Genomic DNA, 20861 nt, shown 5'->3' on the forward strand with positions numbered 1-20861 from the left:
CACCTGCTCCAAGAATAAACTAGTTAGGAGGGTGTCTGAGACTGCCCCCTTCAGTTTTGAGTCTATTCTCCTTAGAGGTGTGTGTCTTAATGGTGTATGTTTTTCTAACGTGTCTCTTTGTTTCTAACGTGTGTGTGTGTGTGTGTGTGTGTAGACCTGAAGCGTCTCCTCCCGGCAGTGTTGAGTCCGGACCCCTCAGAACTGCAGAAGGCCATTGAGGTGCAGCTGCTGCGGAGCGCAGTGGCTGCCATGACAACGGCCAATCACGAGCAGGAACAGAAGGCCATGCCCACCTCGGAGTGAGTCTCTCATTGGATCTTGGAGATCACTTTTAGTTGAATCCTGTATTAATGTGTTAGTGCTGGGTAGGAACAAAAACCTGCTGGATTGTGGAACACTTTGGGAAGATCTCAATCGCAATTACCTCGTCTCCTTCTCAAAACCCCATTGGAGGAGGTGAGAGATGGGCGGGGACCTCTGGCTCTGTCATCCAATGGGAGAGCGAGTAGACACCAGTATTTCATTGAGCTCTTCCATGATGTCTTCACGTTCCATTTAGATTGAGCTGAGTTCTGTTGGACTGACTGCCAGTTCTGTCTGTGCTGCTCTATGGGCCCTGGTCAAAGGAGTGCACTATATAGGGAACCATTTGGGACAGACTGCGGGTTCTGTCTGTGCTGCTCTATGGGCCCTGGTCAAAAGGTGCACTCATTTAGATTGAGCTGAGTTCTGTTCACAGTTCTGTGCTGTCTATGGGCCCTGGTCAAAAGAGTGCATATATAAGGGTACCATTTGGGACAGACTATGTACACTCTCGTTCACTCCTTCCCACCTGTCCTAAGCACTTCGGTAATTGGTGGAGACTTAGTGGGAGTTTCCACCTTGTTTCTGATACCAGTCATTTCCTTTTCTATCAGCGACAGGAAGTGAAGACACTGGGAGGAAGGAGAGGTAATATCTTACGTGTTCTGTGTGTGTGTTACAGTACCTGGTCCGTTATCTGAAGCAGGCAGGTCGGATCTCTCTGGGTCCCCTCCGCCTCTCCACCCTCACCCTCTCTGGCGGCCTGCCCTCTACACCCTGCTATACTGGCCTGCCCTCTTGCCACCCTGCAGCTATACTGCTGCTCTGCCTGGAGAACACACTGAGTGGACAGGAGGTACACACACACACACACACTCACACACACACACACACACAGACCCTCGCCACAGACCTGCTCTGCCCTGGAGAACACACTGAGCGGACAGGATCTACACTGCTGCTCTACTGCTATCTGCCCTGGAGAACACACTCATCGTACTCTAAATGACCAACAGTATGTGGACACCTGTCTAACATCTCATTCAAAATCGTCTAACATCTCAGCCTTCCAAAGATGTTGGAACATTGCTGGCCTCCCACTCCCTTTCCACTGGAACATTGCTGCTATCTTGGCCTCCAGTCTTCTGGGAAGGCTTTCCACTTTCATTGCTGCTATAACAGACTCTTCTGTTGGGAACATTGCTGCTATAACAGCCTCCACTCTTCTGGGAACATTGCTGCTTTCCACTAGACTAGATTAGGAACATTGCTGCTATAACAGCCACCACTCTTCTGGAAGGCTTTCCACTAGATGTTGGAACATTGCTGCTATAACAGCCTCATCTAGATGTTCTTCTGCTAACAACCTCCACTCTTCTGGGAAGGCTTTCCACTAGATGTTGGAACATTGCTGCTATAACAGCCTCTCTTCTGGGAAGGCTTTCCACTTCTGCTGGAAAGGCTTTCACTAGATGTTGGAACATTGCTATAACAGCCTCTTCTGGGAAGGCTTTCCACTCATTTCTGGGAAAGGCTTTCCACTAGATGTTGGAACATTGCTGCTATAACAGCCTCCACTCTTCTGGAAGACTTTCCGCTAGAGAAGGCTTTCCACTAGATGATGTTGGTACATTGCTGCTATAACAGCCTCCCACTCTTCTGGGAAGGCTTTCCACTAGATGTTGGAACATTGCTACTATAACAGCCTCCACTCTTCTGGGAAGGCTTTCCACTAGATGTTGGAACATTGCTGCTATAACAGCCTCCACTCTTCTGGAAGGCTTTCCACTAGATGTTGGAACATTGCTGCTATAACAGCCTCCACTCTTCTGGAAGGCTTTCCACTAGATGTTGGAACATTGCTGCTATAACAACCTCCACTCTTCTGGGAAGGCTTTCCACTAGATGTTAGAACATTGCTGCTATAACAGCCTCCACTCTTCTGGGAAGGCTTTCCACTAGATGTTGGAACATTGCTGCTATAACAGCTTCAACTCTTCTGGGAAGGCTTTCCACTAGATGTTGGAACATTGCTGCTATAACAGCCTCCTCTTCTGGGAAGGCTTTCCACTAGATGTTGGAACATTGCTGCTATAACAGCCTCCACTCTTCTAGGCTTTCCACTAGATGATGGTACATTGCTGCTATAACAGCCTCCACTCTTCTGGGAAGGCTTTCCACTAGATGTTGGAACATTGCTGCTATAACGGCCTCCCGGTCTTCTGGGAAGACTTTCCCACTAGATGAACATTGCTGCTATAACAGCCTCCACTCTTCTGGGAAGGCTTTCCACTAGATGTTGGAACATTGCTGCTATAACAGCCCCACTCTTCTGGGAAGACTTTCCACTTGCTATAACAGCCTCCACTCTTCTGGGAAGGCTTTCCAGTAGATGTTGGAACATTGCTGCTATAACAGCCTCCACTCTTCTGGGAAGGCTTTCCACTAGATGTTGGAACATTGCTGCTATAACAGCCTCCACTCTTCTGGGAAGGCTTTTTTCCACTGGAACATTGCTGCTATAACAGCCCCCACTCTTCTGGGAAGACTTTCCACTAGATGTTGGAACATTGCTGCTATGCCCCACTCTATGGGAAGGCTTTCCACTAGATGTTGGAACATTGCTGCCACTCTTCTGGGAAGGCTTTCCACTAGATGTTGGAACATTGCTGCGGGGACTTGCTTCCATTCAGCCACAAGATCATTAGTGAGGTTGGGCTCTGATGTTGGGCGATTAGGCCTGGCTCACAGTCAGCGTTCCAATTCATCCCAGAGGTGTTCGATGGAGTTGAGGTCAGGGCTCTGTGCAGGCCAGTCAAGTTCTTCCACACCGATCTCGACAAACAATTTCTGTATGGACCTGGCTTTGTGCACAGGGGCATTGTCATGCTGAAACAGGAAAGGACCTTCCCCAAACTGTTACCACAAAGTTGGAAGCAAAGAATCATCTAGAATGTCATTGTATGCTGTAGCGTTAAGATTTCCCTTCACTAGAACTAAGGGTCCTAGCCTGAACCGTGAAAAACAGCCCCAGACCATTATTATTATGACATTGAGCACAGTGATCTGAGGCTTGTATGTGGCTGCTCTGCCATGGAAACCCATTTCATGAAGCTCTCGACGAACAGTTCTTGTGCCGATGTTGCTTCCAGAAGGCAGTTGGGAACTCAGTGGTGAGTGTTGCAACAGAGGACTGACGATTCTTATGAGCTACGCGCTTCAGCACTCTGCGGTCCTGTTCTGTTAGCTTGTGTGGCCTACCACTTCGCGACTGGGCCGTTGTTGCTCCTAGAGGTTTCCACTTCACAATAACAGCACTCAGTTGACCGGGGGCAGCTCTAGCAGGGCAGAAGTTTGACCAACTGACTTGTTGGAAAGGTGGCATCCTATGACGTTGTCACGGAGCTCTTCAGTAAGGCGTACCAGTCTCTCATTCTACTGCCAATGTTTGTCTATGGAGATCGGTTTTATACACCTGTCAGCAACGGGTGTGGCAGAAATAGCCAAATTCACTCATTTGAAGGGGTGTCTACCCCCCTAACCCTCTCCTCCTCTCCAGGACTGTTTGATTCCTCTAATTTGAAGGGGTGTCTACATACTACCCCCCCTAACCCTCTCCTCCTCTCCAGGACTGTTTGATTCCTCTAATTTGAAGGGGTGTCTACATACTACCCCCTAACCCTCTCCTCCTCTCCAGGGTGTCTACATGAAGGGGTGTCTACCCCCTAACCCCTCTCCTCCTCCAGGACTGTCTGATTCCTCTGTACAGTGAAGCTCTCAGCTCCTGTAAACAGCAGGACGTCCAGCCGTGGCTCCACGCACTGAGATACACCATCTACCAGAGACAGCTACTGCTCAGGCTGAAAGGTAGACCGCGTCCCTGTGTGTGTGTGTGTCCCTGTGTGTGTGTGTGTCCCTGTGTGTGTGTGTGTCCCTGTGTGTGTGTGTGTCCCTGTGTGTGTGTGTGTCCCTGTGTGTGTGTGTGTCCCTGTGTGTGTGTGTGTCCCTGTGTGTGTGTGTGTCCCTGTGTGTGTGTGTGTCCCTGTGTGTGTGTGTGTCCCTGTGTGTGTGTGTGTGTCCCTGTGTGTGTGTGTGTGTCCCTGTGTGTGTGTGTCCCTGTGTGTGTGTGTGTGTCCCTGTGTGTGTGTGTGTGTCCCTGTGTGTGTGTGTGTGTCCCTGTGTGTGTCCCTGTGTGTGTCCCTGTGTGTGTCCCTGTGTGTGTGTCTGTGTGTGTCTCTGTGTGTGTCCCTGTGTGTCTCTGTGTGTGTCTCTGTGTGTGTCCCTGTGTGTGTCCCTGTGTGTGTCTCTGTGTGTGTCCCTGTGTGTGTCTCTGTGTGTGTCCCTGTGTGTGTCCCTGTGTGTGTCTCTGTGTGTCCCTGTGTGTGTCCCTGTGTGTGTCCTGTGTGTGTCCCTGTGTGTGTCCTGTGTGTGTCTCTGTGTGTCTCCTGTGTGTGTCTCTGTGTGTGTCTCTGTGTGTGTCCCTGTGTGTGTCCCTGTGTGTGTCCTGTGTGTGTCTCTGTGTGTCCCTGTGTGTGTCCCTGTGTGTGTCTGTGTGTGTCCCTGTGTGTGTCCCTGTGTGTGTCCCTGTGTGTGTCCCTGTGTGTGTCCCTGTGTGTGTCTCTGTGTGTGTCCCTGTGTGTCCCTGTGTGTGTCCCTGTGTGTGTCCCTGTGTGTGTCCCTGTGTGTGTCTGTGTGTGTCTCTGTGTGTGTCTCTGTGTGTGTCTCTGTGTGTGTCCCTGTGTGTGTCCCTGTGTGTGTCTCTGTGTGTGTCCTGTGTGTGTCCCTGTGTGTGTCTCTGTGTGTGTCTCTGTGTGTCTCTGTGTGTGTCCCTGTGTGTGTCCCTGTGTGTGTCTCTGTGTGTGTCTCTGTGTGAGTTGTTTCTGCTCTCTTAAACGCTGTGCTTTATATCTCGCTGTATTTGTGTGGGTGTGTGTGTGTTGTCCCCATCGCTGTGTCTTTGTCATGTGACTCACGTTAACCCTCTCCCTCTTCCTGTGTTCCATTACCCAGGCTCCTCTGCTCCGCTGGATGGCCACCTGATGGAACTATGTCTGACGGCGGTCAAGTTCGCCCGGAAACAGGGGAACATCGCCCTGGCAACGCGTCTGCTGGGCCAGTGCAGCGAGGAGGAGGAGGGGGCGGAGGAGGGGTTGAGCTGTGCGTTCAGGCGTCTGTCACTAGCGGGTGCTGTGGGGGAGAAGTGGGGTCCTGAACTACAGATCGAGAAGGCTAAAGTCCTCTGCACCGCAGGTGAGTGTGTGTGTGTGTGTGTGTGTGTGTGTGTTTTGGCTTTACTCGTCTTTCTCTTTATTCCTCCCCCAACTCTCTCTCATGCCTCCACCTCTCTCCCCTCTCTCCCCTCCTCTCCCCGTCTCCCCTCCAGGTCAGTCCCTGGTAGCCATGGAGATGTTGAGTTCCTGTGCTCTGTCTTTCTGTCGCTCAGGGAAGTGTGAGCGAGCCGCCTGTCGCTCCGTCCTCACTCTGTGTAAGTAGTGGTTCCACTGTGTCACAAATGGCCCCCTATTCCCTACGTAGGGGCTCTTATTGGGGGGTGCAAGGCGTACCAGGGTTGGTACCAGTCTCCCTGTGCATGCTGGGTAATGGATGCCTGATGCTCTGTTCCAACCGTCTGTCTCTGTGTCTGTAGGTAAGTGGCTGCTGGCGGACTGGAAGGACATGACCCCTCAGCTCAAACAGGTGGTGAAGAGGTCAGGGGTCATGACCCCAGGGGTCGCCGCCATGCCCCCCATCAGCCGGAACATCACAGCCCTGCTGGAGCTACCCCTAGAGGACCAGGGCATGCCCCGAATCACAGCTGAGACCACAGGTAGGACACCCCCCCTCCCTGACCCCTCTTCCTCCAGTCTACCCTACACCCTAACCCCTCTTCCTCCAGTCTACCCTACACCCTACCCCTCTCTCTTTGCCTCTTGTGAGTGTAGGAAAACCGGACTTGATCCGGAGCAACTCTACCAGTCTGTACCCTAACCCCTACACCCTAACCCCTCTTTTCCTCCAGTCTGTATCCTAACCCCTACACCCTAACCCCTCTCTTCCTCCAGTCTGTACACACTAACCCCTCTCCCTCCAATCTGTACCCTAACCCCTCTTCCTCCAATCTGTACCCTAACCCCTCTTCCTCCAGTCTGTACCCTAACCCCTACACCCTAACCCCTCTCTCTCTCTGCCTCCATAGTGAGTGTGGGTGTAGGAGAACCAGACTTGGTCCTGGGGCAGTTCTACCAGTCTGTACCCTAACCCCTCTCTCTCTCTGCCTCCATAGTGAGTGTGGGTGTAGGAGAACCAGACTTGGTCCTGGGGCAGCTCTACCAGTCTGTACCCTAACCCCTACACCCTAACCCCTCTCTTCCTCCAGTCTGTACCCTAACCCCTACACCCTAACCCCTCTCTCTCTCTGCCTCCATAGTGAGTGTGGGTGTAGGAGAACCAGACTTGGTCCTGGGGCAGCTCTACCAGTCTGTACCCTAACCCCTACACCCTAACCCCTCTCTTCCTCCAGTCTATACCCTAACCCCTACACCCTAACCCCTCTCTCTCTCTGCCTCCATAGTGAGTGTGGGGGTAGGAGAACCAGACTTGGTCCTGGGGCAGCTCTACCAGTCTGTACCCTAACCCCTACACCCTAACCCCTCTCTTCCTCCATGTCTGGGGGTACTTGGTCTGCTCTAGTCTGTACCCTAACCCCTACACCCTAACCCTCTCTCTCTCTGCCTCCATAGTGAGTGTGGGGGTAGGAGAACCAGACTTGGTCCTGGGGCAGCTCTACCAGTCTGTACCCTAACCCCTACACCCTAACCCCTCTCTCTCTCTGCCTCCATAGTGAGTGTGGGGGTAGGAGAACCAGACTTGGTCCTGGGGCAGGTCTACCAGTCTGTACCCTAACCCCTACACCCTAACCCCTCTCTCTCTCTGCCTCCATAGTGAGTGTGGGGGTAGGAGAACCAGACTTGGTCCTGGGGCAGGTCTACCAGTCTGTACCCTAACCCCTACACCCTAACCCCTCTCTCTCTCTGCCTCCATAGTGAGTGTGGGGGTAGGAGAACCAGACTTGGTCCTGGGGCAGCTCTACCAGTTGTCCACCAGTCAGGCTCCGGAGGTGGCCAAGTCCTGGGCGGCTCTCGCCAGCTGGGCCTATCGTTGGGGACGGAAGGTGGTCGACAACGCCAGGTACATATTCTGACAGTTGTTGTCACGCAGCAGGTTATCGTGAAACACACATGAATATAGACGTGGTGCGTTCTGTGGTAGAAGCTGATAACATGAATATAGACGTGGTGCGTTCTGTGGTAGAAGCTGATAACATGACGTGGTGCGTTCTGTGGTAGAAGCTGATAACATGAATATAGACGTGGTGCGTTCTGTGGTAGAAGCTGATAACATGACGTGGTGCGTTCTGTGGTAGAAGCCGTTGCTGATTAACATTATTTAAAAAATTCTTATGCAATGTTTCTCCTCTCTCCTCCCCTCTCCTTTCTCCTCTCTCTCCTCCCATCTCCCTCTCCTTTCTCCTCTCTCTCCTCCCATCTCCCTCTCCTTTCTCCTCTCTCTCCTCCCATCTCCCTCTCCTTTCTCCTCTCTCTCCTCCCATCTCCCTCTCCTTTCTCCTCTCTCTCCTCCCATCTCCCTCTCCTTTCACCTCTCCTCCCCTACGTCCGTCGGTTCCTTACTCCTCCCATCTCTCTCTCCTTTCTCCTCTCTCTCCTCCCATCTCCCTCTCTCCTCCCATCTCCTCTCATCTTCCTTTCTCCCCTATCTCCGTCGGTTCCTTACTCCTCCCATCTCCCTCTCCTTTCTCCTCTCTCTCCTCCCATCTCTCTCTCCTTTCTCCTCTCTCTCCTCCCATCTCCCTCTCCTTTCACCTCTCCTCCCCTACGTCCGTCGGTTCCTTACTCCTCCCATCTCCCTCTCCTTCCCCTCCCCATCTCTCTCCTCCCATCTCTCTCTCCTTTCTCCTCTCTCTCCTCCCATCTCCCTCTCCTTTCACCTCTCCTCCCCTACGTCCGTCGGTTCCTTACTCCTCCCATCTCCCTCTCCTTTCTCCTCTCTCTCCTCCCATCTCTCTCCTTTCTCCTCTCTCTCCTCCCATCTCCCTCTCCTTTCACCTCTCCTCCCCTACGTCCGTCGGTTCCTTACTCCTCCCATCTCCCTCTCCTTTCTCCTCTCTCTCCTCCCATCTCTCTTTCTCTTTCTCCTCTCTCTCCTCCCATCTCCTCTCCTTTCACCTCTCCTCCCCTACGTCCGTCGGTTCCTTACTCCTCCCATCTCCCTCCTTTCTCCTCTCTCTCTCTCTCCTCCCTCTCTCTCCTTTCTCCTCTCTCTCCTCCCATCTCTCTCTCCTTTCTCCTCTCTCTCCTCCCATCTCCCTCTCCTTTCACCTCTCCTCCCCTACGTCCGTCGGTTCCTTCCTCCTCCCATCTCCCTCTCCTTTCTCTCCTCTCTCTCCTCCCATCTCTCTCTCCTTTCTCCTCTCTCTCCTCCCATCTCCTCTCCTTTCACCTCTCCTCCCCCAGTCCGTGAAGGTTGCCCTTCCCGGAGAGAAGAAGGAGATCTCCCTCTCCCAGAATCTCCCTCTCCTTTCTGCTCTGAATTAGTAACTATTGTTTTAGTATGTCACCAGTCTCCTCTCCTCTCTCTCCTCCCATCTCCCTCTCCTTTACATGGAACTACATAAAAAGAGTTCCAAGAGAACTCCCCTGCGGCGTCAGGTCGGTTCCTTCACTCCTCCCATCTCCCTCTCCTTTCTCCTCTCTCTCCTCCCATCTCTCTCTCCTTTCTCCTCTCTCTCCTCCCATCTCTCTCTCCTTTCACCTCTCCTCCCCCACGTCCGTCGGTTCCTTACTCCTCCCATCTCCCTCTCCTTTCTCCTCTCTCTCCTCCCATCTCTCTCTCCTTTCTCCTCTCTCTCCTCCCATCTCTCTCTCCTTTCTCCTCTCTCTCCTCCCATCTCTCCTCTCCTTTCTGAGACAGCTCTCCTGTCCCTGGCTGGAGGAGCAGGGGGAGGTGGAGGGGTCCAGGGTTCCTTACTCCTCCCATCTCTCTCTCATCTCCTCCCTCCATCCCCCCAGTCAAGGTGAAGGTGTGCCCTTGCTCCCTGGGAGAGGGGTACTGGAGGGGAGATCGCAGGGGGTTCTGGCCCAGAATGCACCAGTGAGGAGGACAGGGACTGGCAGAACATCTTCAGCATCCTGGGTCAGGCCATGTGTCGACCTGCTGGAATACAGGTGTGTGTGTGTGTGTGCTCATGAGGAATGAATGGCAGGGTAACTATTGTTTTAGTATGTCACCATGACTGTCGTTGCCATGGTGCTAGTTAATCTTTCTCCCGTTCTGTGTTCTGAACAGATCGTAGTTCATCCGGATAGAAGTTTAGAACTGAGTCTACATGGAACTACATAAAAGAGTTCCAAGAGAACTCCCAATTTGCCTGTCTGGGAGCTCTTGTCCAGGTCTGGGTTTGGGATTCACCGTCTGCCTGCTGTCCAGTTAACTCTCTCTCCCCCCCTCTCTCCCCTGGGAGCCCCCTCCAGTTCTCTGTCTTGAGCCCCACGAGTTCTGTCCCTCTCTCTCTCTGGGAGCCCACGAGTTCTGTCCAGTTAATCTGTCTGGGAGCCCACGAGTTCTGTCCAGTTAATCTCTCTCCCACCCCCTCTCTCTCTCTCCCCAGCCCCTCTCTCTCTCTCCCCCACCCCTCTCTCTCTCTCTCTCCCCCAGCCCCTCTCTCTCTCTCCCCACCCCTCTCTCTGACCACCCCTCTCTCTCTCTCCCCACGAGTTCTCCTAATCTGTCTCTCTCTCTCTCTCCCCACCTGGGAGCCCTCTCTCTCTCTCTCTCCCCACCTCCTCTCTCTCTCTCTCTCCCCACCTCCTCTCTCTCTCCCCCACCTCCCCTCTCTCTCTCTCTCCCCACCCCCTACTCTCTCTCTGGGAGCCCCAGTTCCCCTCTCTCCCTCCAGGATGAGGACATGGCCCTGCAGCACGAGGAGGATGAGGAGGAGGATGACATGAGTGGATGTGATCTGGAGACAGCTGCTGTCTGCCTGTCCCTGGCTGGAGGAGCAGGGGGAGGTGGAGGAGCCCAGAGGTGGGGGTAGTGGGAGTGATGGAGGGTCTAATCCGTGTCTGGAGGAGGGGTGGTGGACAGGATCTTCAGTCTCTACAGGGTCTCCTGTCTGGGTGCCTACTTCACCTTCCTCAAACTCAACGCTGGACAGGTGGGTGGAACTCCAGTTCTCTGTCAGGGGGACTGGGACTGTCCAGGGGTACTGGCAGGGCGTTAATCTGTCTGGGACTGGCTGGGGTACTGGCAGGGCGTACTGGGACTGGCAGGGGTACTGGCAGGGCGGACTGGGACTGGCAGGGGGGACTGGGACTGGCAGGGGGGACTGGGACTGGCAGGGGACTGGCAGGGGACTGGGAGGGCGTACTGGGACTGGCAGGGGGGGACTGGCAGGGCGTACTGGGACTGGCAGGGCGTATCTGGGACTGGCAGGGGGACTGGGACTGGCAGGGGGACTGGGACTGGCAGGGGGGGACTGGGACTGGCAGGGGGACTGGGACTGGCAGGGGGACTGGGACTGACTTGCCAGTTAATCTGTCTGGGAGCCCTACGAGTTCTGTCTAGTTAATCTGTCTGGGAGCCCTACGAGTTCTGTCTAGTTAATCTGTCTGGGAGCCCTACGAGTTCTGTCTAGTTAATCTGTCTGGGAGCCCTACGAGTTCTGACCAGTTAATCTGTCTGGGAGCCCTACGAGTTCTGACCAGTTAATCTGTCTGGGAGCCCTACGAGTTCTGGACAGTTAATCTGTCTGGGAGCCCTACGAGTTCTGTCCAGTTAATCTGTCTGGGAGCCCTACGAGTTCTGTCCAGTTAATGTGTCTGGGAGCCCTACGAGTTCTGTCTAGTTAATCTGTCTGGGAGCCCTACGAGTTCTGTCCAGTTAATGTGTCTGGGAGCCCTACGAGTTCTGTCCAGTTAATCTGTCTGGGAGCCCTACGAGTTCTGTCCAGTTAATCTGTCTTGGAGCCCTACGAGTTCTGTCCAGTTAATGTGTCTGGGAGCCCTACGAGTTCTCCAGTTAATCTGTCTGGGAGCCCTACGAGTTCTGTCCAGTTAATCTGTCTGGGAGCCCTACGAGTTCTGTCAGTTAATGTGTCTGGGAGCCCTACGAGTTCTGGCCAGTTAATCTGTCTGGGAGCCCTACGAGTTCTGGCCAGTTAATCTGTCTGGGAGCCCTACGAGTTCTGTCTAGTTAATCTGTCTGGGAGCCCTAGTTCTGACCAGTTCTGTTCCAGTTAATCTGTCTGGGAGCCCTACGAGTTCTGGCCAGTTAATCTGTCTGGGAGCCCTGTTCTGGCCAGTTAATCTGTCTGGGAGCCCTACGAGTTCTGTCCAGTTAATCTGTCTGGGAGCCCTACGAGTTCTGGCCAGTTAATCTGTCTGGGAGCCCTACGAGTTCTGGCCAGTTAATCTGTCTGGGAGCCCTACGAGTTCTGTCTAGTTAATCTGTCTGGGAGCCCTACGAGTTCTGGCCAGTTAATCTGTCTGGGAGCCCTACGAGTTCTGTCTAGTTAATCTGTCTGGGAGCCCTACGAGTTCTGTCTAGTTAATCTGTCTGGGAGCCCTACGAGTTCTGTCTAGTTAATCTGTCTGGGAGCCCTACGAGTTCTGGCCAGTTAATCTGTCTGGGAGCCCTACGAGTTCTGTCTAGTTAATCTGTCTGGGAGCCCTACGAGTTCTGTCTAGTTAATCTGTCTGGGAGCCCTACGAGTTCTGTCTAGTTAATCTGTCTGGGAGCCCTACGAGTTCTGTCTAGTTAATCTGTCTGGGAGCCCTACGAGTTCTGTCCAGTTAATCTGTCTGGGAGCCCTACGAGTTCTGTCCAGTTAATCTGTCTGGGAGCCCTACGAGTTCTGGCCAGTTAATCTGTCTGGGAGCCCTGGTTCTGGACAGTTAATCTGTCTGGGAGCCCTACGAGTTCTGACCAGTTAATCTGTCTGGGAGCCCTACGAGTTCTGGCCAGTTAATCTGTCTGGGAGCCCTACGAGTTCTGGCCAGTTAATCTGTCTGGGAGCCCTACGAGTTCTGTCAGTTAATCTGTCTGGGAAGATGAATGTCTGGGAAAGTAGTTAATTGATCCAGTTTTTCTGGGAGCCCTACGAGTTCTGTCTAGTTAATCTGTCTGGGAGCCCTAGTTCTGGCCAGTTAATCTGTCTGGGAGCCCTGTTTCAGTTAATCTGTCTTCATCTAGTTAACTCTGAGAAAGTTCTGGGATGTTGTTAAGGAAGATGCCAGTTAATCTGTATAGCCTTGTCCCTGTCTTCCGAGTTCTGCTAGTTAATCTGTCTGGGAGCCCCATCCATCCATCCATCCATCTGTCTTCCTCCATCCCTCCATGTTAATCTGTCTGGGAGCCCTACGAGTTCTTCTAGTTAATCCTGGGAGCCCCCGAGTTCTGTCAGTTAATCTGTTCCCATCGTTAATCTGTCTGGGAGCCCTACGAGTTCTGTCTAATTAATCTGTCTGGGAGCCCAAGTTCTGCCTGTCTGACCAATCAGTTAATCTGTCAGCCCAAGTTCTGTCAGTTAATCTGTCTAACGAGTTCTGTCTAGTTAATCTTTCTATCATCTAGTTCATCTGTCTGGGAGCGAGTTCGCTAGTTAATCTGTCTGGGAGCCCTACGGTTCTGCTGGTGAAGCACGCCTGGGAGCTGAGTTCTGGTTAATCTGTCTGGGGCTGAGTTCTGTCCAGTTAATCTGTCTGGGAGCCCCAGAGCTGGGAGCCCCTGGGTTCTCGTTAATCTGTCTGGGAGCCCAACCCCCAGTTAACCGCCCCCTGGGAGAGGTTAAAGCCCACAGTTCACCAGTTAATCTGTCTGGGAGCCCCGAGTTCTGGCCAGTTAACTGGGAGTTCTGGCCAGTTAATCTGTCTGGGAGCCCTAGAGGTCTAGTTAATCTGTCTGGGAGCCCCCAGTTCTGTTAATCTGTCTGGGAGCCCTAGAGACCATGGGAGCCCTACGAGTTCTGGCCAGTTAATGTGTCTGGGAATGTGTCTGGGAGCCCTACAGTTCACTGGGAGCCCTACGAGTTCTGGCCCACTGGCCCGAGTTCTGGCCAGTTAATGGTCTGGGAACGTTAACACACAGATGTTTTTCTTCTCGGTATTGCTATTCACTGACTGTTTCTATTCATCTAGAACTTGAGAAAGTTTGGGATGTTGTAGGAAGATGCCTTCTCTTATAGCCTTGGCATCTCTCCCATCCATCCATCCATCCATCTCTTCCTCCATCCCTCCATGTCTCTCTTCTTCCTCCCTCAGGTTCCCATCTGAGGATGACCCCAAGCTGCTGCTGACCAATCAGAACAGCAAGCACTGATGATATCATCGTCCCACTGTTGCCGGCTGCTGGTGAGAGGCTGAACTTGACACCTGACCCCCACTGGCCCCTGGAGAGGTAACACACACAGACCCCACTGACCCCTAGAGAGGTAACACACTGACCCCACTGGCCCCTAGAGAACACACACTGACCCCCACTGGCCCCTAGAGCTAAAACATACTGGCCCCTAGGGAGGACTGACCCCACTGGCCCCTGGAGAGGTAAAACACACTGACCCCCCACTGGCCCCTAGAGCTAAAACATACTGACCCCCACTGGCCCCTGGAGAGGTAAAACACACTGACCCCCACTGGCCCCTGGAGAGGTAAAACACACTGACCCCCACTGGCCCCTGGAGGGGTAACACACAGACCCCCACTGGCCCCTTGAGGGGTAACACACTCAGACCCAGAGGGAGCTCTATATTTCTCTGAAGGCTCCTGTTAGACTCTAGAAAGGAATGAATATTTAATAAACTGACATTCTAGTGTCAGACCTAGAACACATAATGGAGAGATCATCTCCAGTTAGTTGAGACCTTTCCTGCCTCTCCTGTCTCCTGCTAATTCAACCCCTCTCCCCTCCAGCTGTTCTCTCTCCTGTCTCCTGGTAATTCAACCCCTCTCCCCTCCAGCTGTTCTCTCTCCTGTCTCCTGTTAATTCAACCCCTCTCCCCCTCCAGCTGTTCTCTCTCCTGTCTCCTGCTAATTCAACCCCTCTCCCCTCCAGCTGTTCTCTCTCCTGTCTCCTGCTAATTCAACCCCTCTCCCCTCCAGCTGTTCTCTCTCCTGTCTCCTGCTAATTCAACCCCTCTCCCCTCCAGCTGTTCTCTCTCCTGTCTCCTGCTAATTCAACCCCTCTCCCCCTCCAGCTGTTCTCTCTCCTGTCTCCTGCTAATTCAACCCCTCTCCCCCTCCAGCTGTTCTCTCTCCTCTCTCCTGCTAATTCAACCCCTCTCCCCCTCCAGCTGTTCTCTCTCCTGTCTCCTGCTAATTCAACCCCTCTCCCCTCCAGGCATCATCCCCCAGCTGTTCTCTCGTCTGAACCATCCAGAGGCTTACATCAGACAGAGTATCTGTAGTCTGCTGTGTCGCGTTGCCCAGGACTCACCACACCTCATCCTGTACCCTGCTATAGTCGGATCACTGTCTCTGGGAGGAGAGGCCCAGCACGCAGGTACACACACACACACACACACACACACACACACACACACACACTAGAGGTCGACCGATTAATTCGGGACGATTTCAAGTTTTAATAACAATCGGTAAATGGTATTTTTGGACACTGATTCTGGCCGGTTACATTGCACTCCACGAGGAGACTGTGTGGCAGGCTTGACCACCTGTTGCGCGAGTGCAGCAAGGAGCCAAGGTAAGTTGCTAGCTGGCATTAAACTTACTTTATAAAAAACAATCTTCACATAATCACTAGTTAACTACACGTGGTTGATGATATTACTAGTGTAACTAGCTTGTCCTGTGTTGCATATAATCAATGCGGTGCCTGTTAATTTATCATCGAATCACAGCCTACTTCACCAAACGGGTGATGATTTAACAAAAGCGCATTTGTGAATAAAAGCACAATCGTTGCACAAATGTACCTAAACATCAATGTCCCTCACGATAAGCATCAATGTCCCTCACGATAAGCATCAATGTACCTCACGATAAACATCAATGTCCCTCACGATAAACATCAATGTCCCTCACGATAAACATCAATGTCCCTCACGATAAACACCAATGTCCCTCACGATAAACATCAATGTCCCTCACGATAAACATCAATGTCCCTCACGATAAACATCAATGTCCCTCACGATAAACATCAATGTCCCTAAACATCAATGTCCCTCACGATAAACATCAATGTCCCTCACGATAAACATCAATGTACCTAAACATCAATGTCTTTCTTAAAATCAATACACACAAGAATATATATTTTTTTAAACCTGCATTTTTAGTTAAAAGAAATTCACGTTAGCAGGCAACATTAACTAGATAAATTGTGTCACTTCTCTTGCGTTCTGTGCAACAGAGTCAGCATCAACAACAGTTAGGAGCGAGGAGAGGGACAGAAGCTATACTGTTACATTGGCAATACTATAGTGCCTATAAGAACATCCAATAGTCAAAGGGATATGAAATACAAATGGAAGAGAGAAATGGCCCTATAATTACTTTAACTACAACCTTAAACTTCTTACCTGGGAATATTGAACCACCAGCTTTCATATGTTCTCATGTTCTGAGCAAGGAACTGAAACTTCAGCTTTTTTACATGGCACATATTGCACTTTTACTTTTTTAACCTTCTCCGACATTGTGTTTTTGCATTATTTAAACCAAATTGTCTCAACTCGCCATAACATCTTTGTCTCCCAGGAAACAAGCTCCCGTCGGCCCTGCCCACCTTCCTGGGCAGCATGCAGGGTGAGGGGCTGTGTGAGGAAGGGGAGGGGACACTGGGCAGTAACCCCGCCTCCCAGGAGGAAGATGGGCGGGGTGAGGAGTTTCCTGCACTGTGTTCCAGCCAGGACCAGGCCATGATGCATGACTGCTACAGCAAGATAGTGGACAAGCTGTCTGCAGCCAACCCCACTATGGTGTTACAGGTAAACACTTCCCCCTACCACAACCCCACTATGGTGTTACAGGTAAACACTTCCCCCTACTGCAGCCAACCCCACTATGGTGTTACAGGTAAATACTTCCCCCTACCACAACCCCACTATGGTGTTACAGGTAAACACTTCCCCCTACTGCAGCCAACCCCACTATGGTGTTACAGGTAAACACTTCCCCCTACTGCAGCCAACCCCACTATGGTGTTACAGGTAAATACTTCCCCCTACCACAACCCCACTATGGTGTTACAGGTAAATACTTCCCCCTACTGCAGCCAACCCCACTATGGTGTTACAGGTAAACACTTCCCCCTACTGCAGCCAACCCCACTATGGTGTTACAGGTAAACACTTCCCCCCTACTGCAGCCAAACACATTATGGTGTTACAGGTAAATACTTCCCCCTACCACAACCCCACTATGGTGTTATAGGTAATTATACCTCCCCTACTGCTGGTGTTACAGCTAAATGCTTCTCCTCATTACTGGTGTTACAGTTAATTATGTCCCCCCTAGTCCTAGCAAATACTTCCCCCTACTGCAGCCAACCCCACTATGGTGTTACAGGTAAACACTTCCCCCTACTGCAGCCAACCCCACTATGGTGTTACAGGTAAACACTTCCCCCTACTGCAGCCAAACACATTATGGTGTTACAGGTAAACACTTCCCCCTACTGCAGCCAACCCCACTATGGTGTTACAGGTAAATACTTCCCCCTACCACAACCCCACTATGGTGTTACAGGTAAACACTTCCCCCCTACTGCAGCCAACCCCACTATGGTGTTACAGGTAAATACTTCCCCCTACCACAACCCCACTATGGTGTTATAGGTAATTATACCTCCCCTACTGCTGGTGTTACAGCTAAATGCTTCTCCTCATTACTGGTGTTACAGTTAATTATGTCCCCCCTAGTCCTAGCAAATACTTCCCCCTACTGCAGCCAACCCCACTATGGTGTTACAGGTAAACACTTCCCCCTACTGCAGCCAACCCCACTATGGTGTTACAGGTAAACACTTCCCCCTACTGCAGCCAAACACATTATGGTGTTACAGGTAAACACTTCCCCCTACTGCAGCCAACCCCACTATGGTGTTACAGGTAAATACTTCCCCCTACCACAACCCCACTATGGTGTTACAGGTAAATACTTCCCCCTACCACAACCCCACTATGGTGTTACAGGTAAACACTTCCCCCTACTACAGCCAACCCCACTATGGTGTTACAGGTAAACACTTCCCCCTACTGCAGCCAAACACATTATGGTGTTACAGGTAAATACTTCCCCCTACCACAACCCCACTATGGTGTTATAGGTAATTATACCTCCCCTACTGCTGGTGTTACAGCTAAATGCTTCTCCTCATTACTGGTGTTACAGTTAATTATGTCCCCCCTAGTCCTAGCTAGGCTCCCCACTCATGCTGCACATAATTATACCCTCTTGAATAATGTTACGTGGCGTGTAGAGGTTTTTGAAATGGTGAATTAGTGTACTGTCCTTACTGGGGTACAACTGTTTCTAAACGAGGGGAGATCAATTATCTTTTATTTATTTAATTATCGTTTAACTGGCTATTTAACACCATCCGGCATTCAGAGAAAGTGACCTTTCCTCAGTTCACTGATATATATATATATATATATATATATACACAACGTTATTGGTGATAATATGGTGCAAACCATCATGTCCAATATGCTGTTTTCAAAGCTTGATTGTCACCAATAAGTTTTAATTCACTGGGTTAAATGGGTTTGTCTTTCCCTCTGCGAACTGACTGCATCTCCGTGACTGACTGCCGTCTTAGACGGTGCACATTTAAAAAAAATATATATATAACAGGGACACACACAGGGACACACACACACACACACACAGGGACACACACACACACACACACACACACACACACACACACACACACACACACAGGGACACACACTCACAGGGACACGGTCTACCTTTCAGCCTGAGCAGTAGCTGTCTCTGGTAGATGGTGTATCTCAGTGCGTGGAGCCACGGCTGGACGTCCTGCTATATATATATAATATATAATATATAATATAATATATATATATATAATAGGATACTCCTATGCTGTTGTTGATGATCAGTAAGTACCAGAGGTGTGGACTCGAGTCACATGACTTGGCCCCACCTCTGGTAAGTACCCATATTGGTCGTCCTCTAAAATAAAAACCACTTTGAATGAATCGGTCTCCATCCTAGGATCATGTGATGCTCATAAAGAGTATTTACAACTTCTATTATTCAGAAAAAACAAAGTACTGTCAGATACCGTCATCCTGTCTAAAAGGAGATGTTGGGATATGACCCTGCTTGTGTCAGGTGGCGTCCTGTGCTAACCACGTGTGACTCTGTGTGTCTGTCCGTGGTCCCCAGGTCCAGATGCTAGTGGGAGAGCGTCCTGAGCTAACCACGTGTGACTCTGTGGGTCCCCAGGTCCAGATGCTAGTGGGAGAGCGTCCTGAGCTAACCACGTGTGACTCTGTGGGTCCCCAGGTCCAGATGCTAGTGGGAGAGCGTCCTGAGCTAACCACGTGTGACTCTGTGGGTCCCCAGGTCCAGATGCTAGTGGGAGAGCTTCCTGTGCTAACCACATGTGACTCTGTGGGTCCCCAGGTCCAGATGCTAGTGGGAGAGCTTCCTGTGCTAACCACATGTGACTCTGTGGGTCCCCAGGTCCAGATGCTAGTGGGAGAGCTTCCTGTGCTAACCACATGTGACTCTGTGTGTCTGTCCGTGGGTCCCCAGGTCCAGATGCTAGTGGGAAAGCTTCCTGTGCTAACCACATGTGACTCTGTGTGTCTGTCCGTGGGTCCCCAGGTCCAGATGCTAGTGGGAGAGCTGCGGCGCGTGACTCTGCTGTGGGATGAGTTGTGGCTGGGCGTCCTGCAGCAGCAACACATGCACGTCCTGCGCAGGATCCAACAGCTGGAGGACGAGGTCAAGAGAGTACAGAACAACAACACACTACGCAAGTGAGACACACACACACACACACACACACACACACACACTACTAAGGTACACACTACGCAAGTGAGTCACACACACACACACACACACACACACACACACACACACACACACACACACACACACACACACACACACACTACTAAGGTACACACACGCAAGTGAGTCACACACACACACACACACACACACACACACACACACACACACACACACACACACACACACACACACACACACACACACACACTACTAAGGTACACACTACGCAAGTGAGTCACACACACACACACACACACACACACACACACACACACACACACACACACACACACACACACACACACACACACACTACTAAGGTACACACTACGCAAGTGAGTCACACACACACACACACACACACTACTAGGGTACACACTACGCAAGTGAGTCACACACACACACACTACTAGGGTACACACTACGCAAGTGAGACACACACACACACACACACACACACACACACACACACACACACACACACACACACACACACACACACACACACACACACACACACTACTAAGGTACACACTACGCAAGTGAGTCACACACACACACACACACACACACACACACACACACACACACACACACACACACACACACACACACACACACACACACACACACACACACACTACTAAGGTACACACTACGCAAGTGAGTCACACACACACACACACACACACACACACACACACACACACACACACACACACACACACACACACACACACACACACACACACTACTAAGGTACACACTACGCAAGTGAGAGTCACACACACACACACACACACACACACACACACACACACACACACACACTACTAAGGTACACACTACGCAAGTGAGTCACACACACACACACACACACACACTACTAGGGTACACACTACGCAAGTGAGTCACACACACACACACTACTAGGGTACACACTACGCAAGTGAGACACACACACACACACACACACACACACACACACACACACACACACACACACTACTAGGGTACACACTACGCAAGTGAGTCACACACACACACACTACTAGGGTACACGCTACGCAAGTGAGTCACACACACACACACACACACTACTAGGGTACACACTACGCAAGTGAGTCTCACACACACACACACACACACACACACACACACACACACACACACACACACTACTAGGGTACACACTACGCAAGTGAGTCACACACACACACACACACACACACACACACACACACACACACTACTAGGGTACACACTACGCAAGTGAGTCACACACACGCTACTAGGGCACACGAAGTATAGGATTTGATTCATCAAACACCGGTTTCAGAATGACCCCAACTCCCAGTCACAAAACGGTTCATCAATGCACATAAGTAGCAGAATAGTGTGTGGTGGTCCAGTGGTTAGCTCTGCAGGCCCTGTCTCAGGTACTGGGTAGCCTAGGCCCTGTCTCAG

General features: G+C 51.4%; 1 pseudogene; it reads left to right on the forward strand.

The window, feature by feature from the left end:
* Window positions 1-154: 154 nt before the first annotated feature.
* The window catches only part of LOC127925695 (serine/threonine-protein kinase SMG1-like), a 42760-nt pseudogene continuing 22053 nt past the window's right edge, over window positions 155-20861 (forward strand).

Source organism: Oncorhynchus keta, unplaced genomic scaffold, assembly GCF_023373465.1.
Source record: "Oncorhynchus keta strain PuntledgeMale-10-30-2019 unplaced genomic scaffold, Oket_V2 Un_contig_6097_pilon_pilon, whole genome shotgun sequence".
Lineage (NCBI taxonomy): Eukaryota > Metazoa > Chordata > Actinopteri > Salmoniformes > Salmonidae > Oncorhynchus > Oncorhynchus keta.